The sequence below is a fragment of the Pan troglodytes genome, chromosome 8 (genome assembly GCF_028858775.2).
Source record: "Pan troglodytes isolate AG18354 chromosome 8, NHGRI_mPanTro3-v2.0_pri, whole genome shotgun sequence".
NCBI classification, from domain to species: domain Eukaryota; kingdom Metazoa; phylum Chordata; class Mammalia; order Primates; family Hominidae; genus Pan; species Pan troglodytes.
The window spans coordinates 146,122,050-146,130,103 of record NC_072406.2 but is presented as its reverse complement, the minus strand read 5'-3'; the positions used below and the strand labels follow the sequence as shown (position 1 = coordinate 146,130,103).

At 48.7% G+C, this 8,054-nt stretch overlaps 1 pseudogene; it reads left to right on the top strand.

Annotated features, from left to right (window-relative positions):
- The first annotated feature begins 1,143 nt into the window (after positions 1-1,143).
- On the top strand, positions 1,144-8,035 carry LOC134807050 (protein capicua homolog; annotated as a pseudogene).
- The last annotated feature ends 19 nt before the right edge of the window (positions 8,036-8,054 follow it).

Genomic DNA, 8,054 nt, shown 5'->3' with positions numbered 1-8,054 from the left:
AGAATGTCCATTCACCATGACTCACAGTAATCTTACTTCTGGGGAGACAATTCAATCCAAACAAAAGATCATCTGTACACACACAGTAGAAATCTGGGAGTAACTGAAGACAGAGTTGGTAAGTGAAATAAGAAACAGTTCTAAGAAATTAAACTATGGTATCGGTAGGCACCTGGTAAAAGGTCAGTTGATGTTAGCTGCTACTTTTTTGTTGTTTTGAGACAGGGTCTCACTCTGTCACCCAGGCTGGAGTGCAGAGGCCTGATCATGACTCACTGCAGTCTCAGCCTCCCTGGGCTCAAGTGATCCTCCCACCTCAGCCTCCCAAGTAGCTGGGACTACAGGAACATGCCACCACACTAGGCTAATTCATGTGTTTTTCTGTAGGGATGGTGACTCCCCCTTTGTTTCCAAGGCCTATCGCAAACTCTTGGCCTCAAGCCATCCTCCCGCCTCAGCCTCCCAAAGTGTTGCGATTACCAGTGTGAGCCACCACACCTGGCCAGCTGCTACTTTTAGCAATATTATTATTATTATTCCACTCAATTAAAAATGATTATTTTCAAGGCTATGCAACAGTATGTATCCTACAGCGTAATTGTAAAAACATATACAGTCGTCATCCCTCAGTATACAGAATCAGTTCCAGCACCCCATCTCTGCATATACCAAAATCCATGCTTACTCACGTTACGCTGTCACCCCTCTGGAATCCACGTATACGAAAATTCCAAATATTAGTTGGGCATAGTGGCAAGCACCTGTAGTCTCAGCCACGTGGGAGGTTGAGGTGGGAGGATCGCTTCAGCCTGGAAGGTTGAGGCTGCAGTCAGCTGCGATAGCGCTACTACACTCCAGCCTTGGACAACAGAGGGAGACCCTGTCTCGGAAAATAAATAAATAAATAAAACAGGTTAGAAACTGTAATGAGGTCTGCTGGGCAAAATTCCATATAAGCAAAGTATAAATTAATAAAGCAAATCGTGATAAATTAGTACGATTGACTTTCTGGAGTTTCTGACAATAAAAGTAAGGAAAATGCAGAACACAAAGACAGAGAGTAAAAAGAGAAATTAGGAAAGCATTCTACATGTTGAATAGGAAGACACTGGCCATGTTCGTGCAGCGGCAGTATGTCGTGACATGACATACCTTGGAGAGAAGTTAACAGATGAGGAAGTTGATAAAAATCATCAGAGAAGCAAAACACTGGTAGCGACACTCAAGTAAACTACGAAATTTCCGTAACTTATGTCAGCAAAGTGGGAATACTGTACAGTGTGTGTTGAAGTTCCTATACAACATTGTTTACCTGCCCTTTGTTTGTTTGTAAGGAATGTATATACTAAAAGTTCTTCTTGCTGCCAAAAGAATATGTGTGAATAAGTCACTTTAACTTATTCTTCTGTTTTTCTTTTATCTTCCTGCCATCATCCCACAGCCTTACTTTAGAAATTTTTTTTTTAGAAAATTGAACAAGTGCTCCTTGTGGTGGCAAATACCTCGAGGATGGGAGGCAGGGGTGGAAGGGTCACTTGAGGCCATTAGTTTGAAACCAGCCTGGCCAACAAAGTGAGACCCCATGTCTACAAAACAATTTAAAAATTACCCAAGTATCGTCATGTATACCTACAGTCCCAGCTACCTCAACTTACGGAGAAAGTTCAGGGCCTGGAGAGAAGGCTGGGAGGCAGGAGCTGGGTCTAAAGAGGCCATTGTAACGATGGAGCTGTGCCTGTGGAGGCTGTTGTGAGGCAGTAGCCTCATCTGCGGAGACTGCCGTGACGTAGGGTATGGGCCTAAATAGGCCATTGTGAGTCAGGAGCTTGGTCTGTAGAGACTGACTGGAGAAAGTTCTGGGCCTGGAGAGGCTGCCGGGAGGTAGGAGCTGGGCCAAAAGATGTAAGCACATTTACATTTATTAGGCACTTTATTTCCATTATTACACTGTAATATATAATAAAATAATTATAGAACTCACCATAATGTCGAATCAGTGGGCGTGTTAAGCTTGTTTTCCTGAAACTGGATGGTCCCACCTGAGCGTGATGGGAGAAAGTGACAGATCAATAGGTATTAGATTCTCATAAGGACAGCGCAACCTAGATCCCTCACATACCCGGTTCACAACAGGGTGCGTTCTCCTGTGAGAATCTAATGCTGCTGCTCATCTGAGAAGGCGGAGCTCAGGCGGGAATGTGAGCAAAGGGGAGTGGCTGTAAATACAGACGAAGCTTCCCTCACTCCCTCACTGGACACCACTCACCTCCTGCTGTGTGGCTCCTTACGGCTCCATGGCTCAGGGGTTGGGGACCCCTGCTCAAGTGCATCCAAAGCGACCCTTCCCAAAACAGTCTTCACAGTGGTCAAGGGCAGAAACCACTTAGCTCCCAAGGCATGTGCCTCAGCTGGCATTTTGTCACAATCAGCAGTAAGTGGTAGCTTGAGTCACTGTGAGGTCACCTACTGGAAATCACCAGCATCCCATTTCCCACTGGCAAAGAGCTCAGCACTGCCCCCTGGGAAACCAAACCTATGCCCAAATCCCATCTGTGTGGGTTTACCTCCTGGGACCCTTCCTAACATATTAGTCAGAGTCCAATCAGGAAGCATAAACCACTCAAAAGTTTAAAGTGGTAAAATTTAATACAGAGAATTATTCATTATAACAGGTGAACAGCACAATGAGAGATTGGCTAGCACAAAGTAAAGAGAACTCTAGAGAATATGGGACTAGCCCAGGCCAGGCATGGTGGCTCATGCCTGAAATTCCAGCCATTTGAGAAGCTAATGCAGGAAGATTGCTTAAGGCCAGGAGCTAGAGACCGGTCTGGACAACACAGTGAGACCCTGTCTCTATCCAAAAAAAAAATGAAAAAAAGTTAGCTGGGAGTGGTGGTGCACACTTGTAGTCCCAGCTACTCGGAATGCTGAAGTTTGAGCCTGGGAGGTCAAGGCTGCAGCGAGGCATGATTATGCCGCTACAGTCCAGCCTGGTGACAGAGCAAGACCCTGTCTCAAAGAACAAAACAACAACAACAACCATTTACAGACAGAGAAGAGATAGAGCTAATAAGCTAAGGAAAGATGTTGAAATGTGACAAGTAAAGTAACATGAGGTCTTTTATCTATTTAAAATAATCAAACAAAAAATGACTTACTAAATTATAATACCCTGTGCTGGCAAAGGTGCAGTGAAATGGGCACTTTCTTATACTACGAGGGGTGTTGAAATTGTGTATAAGCCTTCCAGGGTAAAGCCTGTCAATTTTTTAAAATAGTGGAGACAGGGTCTCACCATACTGCCATACTGCCTCCTCCAACTCTTGGCCTCAAGCAATCCTCCTCTCTTGGCCTCCCAAAGTGCTAAGATTATAGCTGGGAGGCACTCAAAACCCTGTCAACTTACATCAAGGGTAATGAGAATGTCCATTCACCATGACTCACAGTAATCTTACTTCTGGGGAGACAATTCAATCTAAACAAAAGGTCATCTGGACACACACAGTAGAAATCTGGGAGTAACTGAAGACAGAGTTGGTAAGTGAAATAAGAAACAGTTCTAAGAAATTAAACTATGGTATCAATAGGCACCTGGTATAAAAGTTCAGTTGACGTTAGCGGCTACTTTTCTGTTGTTTTGAGACAGGGTCTCACTCTGTCACCCAGGCTGGAGTGCAGAGGCCTGATCATGACTCACTGCAGTCTCAGCCTCCCTGGGCTCAAGCGATCCTCCCACCTCAGCCTCCCAAGTAGCTGGGACTACAGGAACATGCCACCACACTAGGCTAATTCATGTATTTTTCTGTAGGGACGGTGACACCCCCTGCGTTTCCAAGGCCTATCGCAAACTCTTGGCCTCAAGCCATCCTCCCGCCTCAGCCTCCCAAAGTGTTGCGATTACCAGTGTGAGCCACCACACCTGGCCAGCTGCTACTTTTAGCAATATTATTATTATTATTCCACTCAATTAAAAATGATTATTTTCAAGGCTATGCAACAGAATGTATCCTACAGCGTAATTGTAAAAACATATACAGTCGTCGTCCCTCAGTATACAGAATCAGTTCCAGCACCCCATCTCTGCATATACCAAAATCCATGCTTACTCACGTTTCGCTGTCACCCCTCTGGAATCCACGTATACGAAAATTCCAAATATTAGTTGGGCATAGTGTCAAGCACCTGTAGTCTCAGCCACGTGGGAGGGTGAGGTAGGAGGATCGCTTCAGCCTGGAAGGTTGAGGCTGCAGTCAGCTGCGATAGCACTACTACACTCCAGCCTTGGACAACAGAGGGAGACCCTGTCTCAGAAAAAAAACAAAATAAAACAGGTTAGAAATTGTAATCTAACCCTAACCCTAACGCCTTTACCCTAACCTTAACCCTAACCCTAACCCTTCCCTAACCCTAAACCTAACACAAAACCCTAACCCTAACCCCTAACTCCTAACCCCTACACTAACCCTAACCACTAACCCCTAACGCTAACACCAAACCCTAACCCTAACCCTAACCCAAACCACAACCCCAACCCGAACCCAAACCCTAACCAAAAACCCTAACCCTAACCCTAAACCCTAACCCCAAACCCTAACCCCTAACCCCTAACCCCTGACCCTAACCCTAACCCTAACCCGAACCCGAACCCAAACCCCAACCTCAACCAGAACCCAAACCCGAACCCTAACCCTAACCAATAACCCTAACCTTAACCCTAAACCCTAACCCCTAACCCGAACCCTAACCCTAACTTTAACCAATAACCCTAACCCTAACCCTAAACCCTAAGCCTAACCGGAACCCGAACCCGAACCCTAACCCTAAACCCTAACCCTAACCCTATCCCTAACCCTAACCCTAAACCCTAACCCTAACAACCCTAAAACCCTAACCCTTACCCTAACAACCCTAAAACCCTAACCCTAACCCTAACAACCCTAAAACCCTAACCCTAACCCTAACAACCCTAAAACCCTAACCCTAACAACCCTAAAACCCTAACCCTAACAACCCTAAAACCCTAACCCTAACCCTAGTGAGCCGAGACCACACATTGCACTCCAGCCTGGGTGACAGAGCATGACTCTGTCTCAAAAAAAAAAAAAAAAAGAAAAAGAAAAAGAAAAAAAGACAGAGAAAAGAAAGCCAACAAGACACCATTAGGCAAACCATTGTCAGGTTATGGGAGTTTGGGAAGGAAAGTAGAGAAAGGAGAAGAAAGCTTATTTAAAGAATGGCTGAAAACTGCCTAAATCATGGGAAAGATTTAGACATCTAAATCCATGAAGCTTAAAGATTCCTAAAGAGGTTCAAACCAAATAGATACTCACCAAGTCACAATATAATCAAATAGTCAAAAGTTAAAGAAACTTTGCAGGTCAGGACAGACTCGAGTAATACATTCAAAGTGCTGAAAGAAAAAAACTGCCAGCAACTAATACTATGTCTGACAAAGCTGTCCTTCAGAAAGAAAAAAGAAATAACGTGCTTCCTCGACAAACAAAGCTGAGGGCATTCAGGACCACTAGGTCTACCTTAAAAAAATGCTTAACGGAGTTTTTCAAGTAAACATGAATGAAGTTGGGAGCAGTGGCTCATGCCTGTAATCCCATTTTGGGAGGCTGAGGTGGGTGGATCACCTGAGGTCGGGAGGTCAAGACCAGCCTGGCCAACATGGCAAAACCCCACCTCCAGTAAAAATACAAAAAATTAGCCAGGTATGAAGGCCACTGAGATCGTGCCACTGCACTCCAGCCTGGGTGACAAGAGTCAAACTACATTTCAAAAACAAAAAAACAAAAAAAACAAAACTTGAGGCCTGGCCTTCTGCTCCTCTCCAACCCCCCCTTCTCTGGGCCCAAGCCACCTTGGCTGAGGAGGGGGCGAGGTGTGAGCGCCTGCCAGGAACCCCCCGCCCGGACCAAGTACTCGGCCCCCAGGCCTGCGTTCAGTGAGGCCTCCCGTGGCGTCAGCATGTTCGTGTGGAGGAATGTGGAAGGTCACTCTGTGGCCATGTTCCCCTGGTACTCCATCCCCTTCCTCACCCCTCCCTGCAGCCACACGAGGCCCAGCAACCTGCCAGTCACTCAGTGGCCTCCAACCAGAGAAAACAACCTGCCAAGTTGGCAGCTGTTGCTCATGAGCATCCACCAGGTGGGACAGGGAGTGTTGACCCTGGGCAGCCCCCTGGAGCCACCTGCCCTGAAAGCCCAGGGCCCGCAACCCCACACACTTTGGGGGTGGTGGAACCTGGTAAAAGCTCACCTCCCACCATGGAGGAGGAGCCCTGGGCCCCTCAGGGGAGTCCCTGCTGGACAGTGAGACAGAGAATGACCATGATGATGCTTTCCTCTCCATCATGTCTCCTGACACCCAGTTGCCTCTACCACTCAGATGATGTCAGGCCCAGTCCCTCAGTGCCCTGCGCAAGGAACAGGACTCATCTTCTGAGAAGGATGGACGCAGCCCCAACAAATGGGACAAGGACCACATCCGGTGGCCCATGAGTGGCGGTCATGATCTTCAGCAAGCGGCACCAGGCCCTGGCAGGGCGCACCAGGGTCACTCCAACCAGGATATCCGGACCGTCAGCCAGATGCTGAGCGAGCGGTGGTACACCCTGGGGCCCAATGAGACGCAGAAATACCACGACCTGGCCTTCCAGGTGAAGGTGGCCCACTTGCAACAAGGACCGAAAGAAGTCCAGCTCAGAGGCCAAGCCCACAAGCCAGGGGCTAGCAGGAGTGTAACAAGGGCTCGTGGGAGCGGAGCATATCAGAGACGGGCACTGCCGCTGCCCCTGGGGTGTCCTCTGAACTCCTGTCAGTTGCAGCCTAAACACTCCAGAGCTCGGATACCAAGGAGCAGCTTCTGTGGGGCAGAACGGCTGCACACAGTCAGGGAACCTGGCTCAGCCTGGCCCAAGCCTTCTCCCACAGGGGGGTACACAGCCTGGACGGCAGGGAAATAGACCGTCAGGCACTACAGGAACTGACACAGGTGGTGTCTGGCACTGCATCATACTCTGGCCCAAAGCCTTCTACTCAGTATGAAGCTCCAGGCCACTTTGCAGCCCCTGGTGAGGGAGGTGACCAGTGGGCAGCCCTGCTGCTGCCCACTTGAGATGCTCATTCCCAGCACATGGCCAGTGAGGACATAGCGAGTGACGAGGAGCACACGGTCATCCATGAGGAGGAGGGGGTGATGATGTCATTGCTGATGATGGCTTTAGCACCACTGACACTGATCTCAAGTTCAAGGAGTGGGTGACTGACTTGAGAGTGGGGACAACTCTGGGGAGGAGCCAGAGGGCAACAAGGGCTTTGGTGGGAAGGTACCTGCACCTGTCATTCCTTCCTCCTTTACTCCTGCCGCCCCTTGCTGGATCCTGAGCCCCCAGGGTCCCCCGATCCACCTGCAGCTTTTGGCAAAGTCTATGGTCCCACCCTGTCCTCCCCCTACACATACTCGGATGCTTCCTCCTCAACCTTGGCACCCACCTCCTTCTTACTGGGCCCAGGATCCTTCAAAGCCCAGGAGTATGGTCAAGGCAGCAGAGCGGGCCCCCTGTGGCCCCTACCCCTGGGGATGGGGACCCACGGACGCCTTCCAAGGCGACCTGTTTCCTCCCAATGGATCCTGCCACCTTCTGGGGCAAGAGACCTGAAAGTGTGGGCGACCTGGAGCTACCAGGCTCCTCAGTCATCAGGGTCCCTCCCAACACTAAGGCTTTCCTAGGCAGGAGCTGGGCTGAGCCACCCGGGGGGCAGAGGGGGGCTGGACTCAGGTGAGTATGGGGGTGGGGGCTCCTGCACTTCGACACAGGCAGCGGGAGGGTTTTCTCCCCATTCCCTCTGCACTCCCACCTTGAGCTATACTTTTTAAGAAAGTGATTCACCCTGCCTTTGCCCCCTTCCCCAGAACAGAACACGTTGATCATGGGCGATATTTTTCATTGTGCCAAAAAGTTGCCGTGACCGTCATTAAACCTGTTTAACACCAAATAATAAGTAAAATAAAATAAAAAATTCGGGCTTGGTGCAGAAACTCAC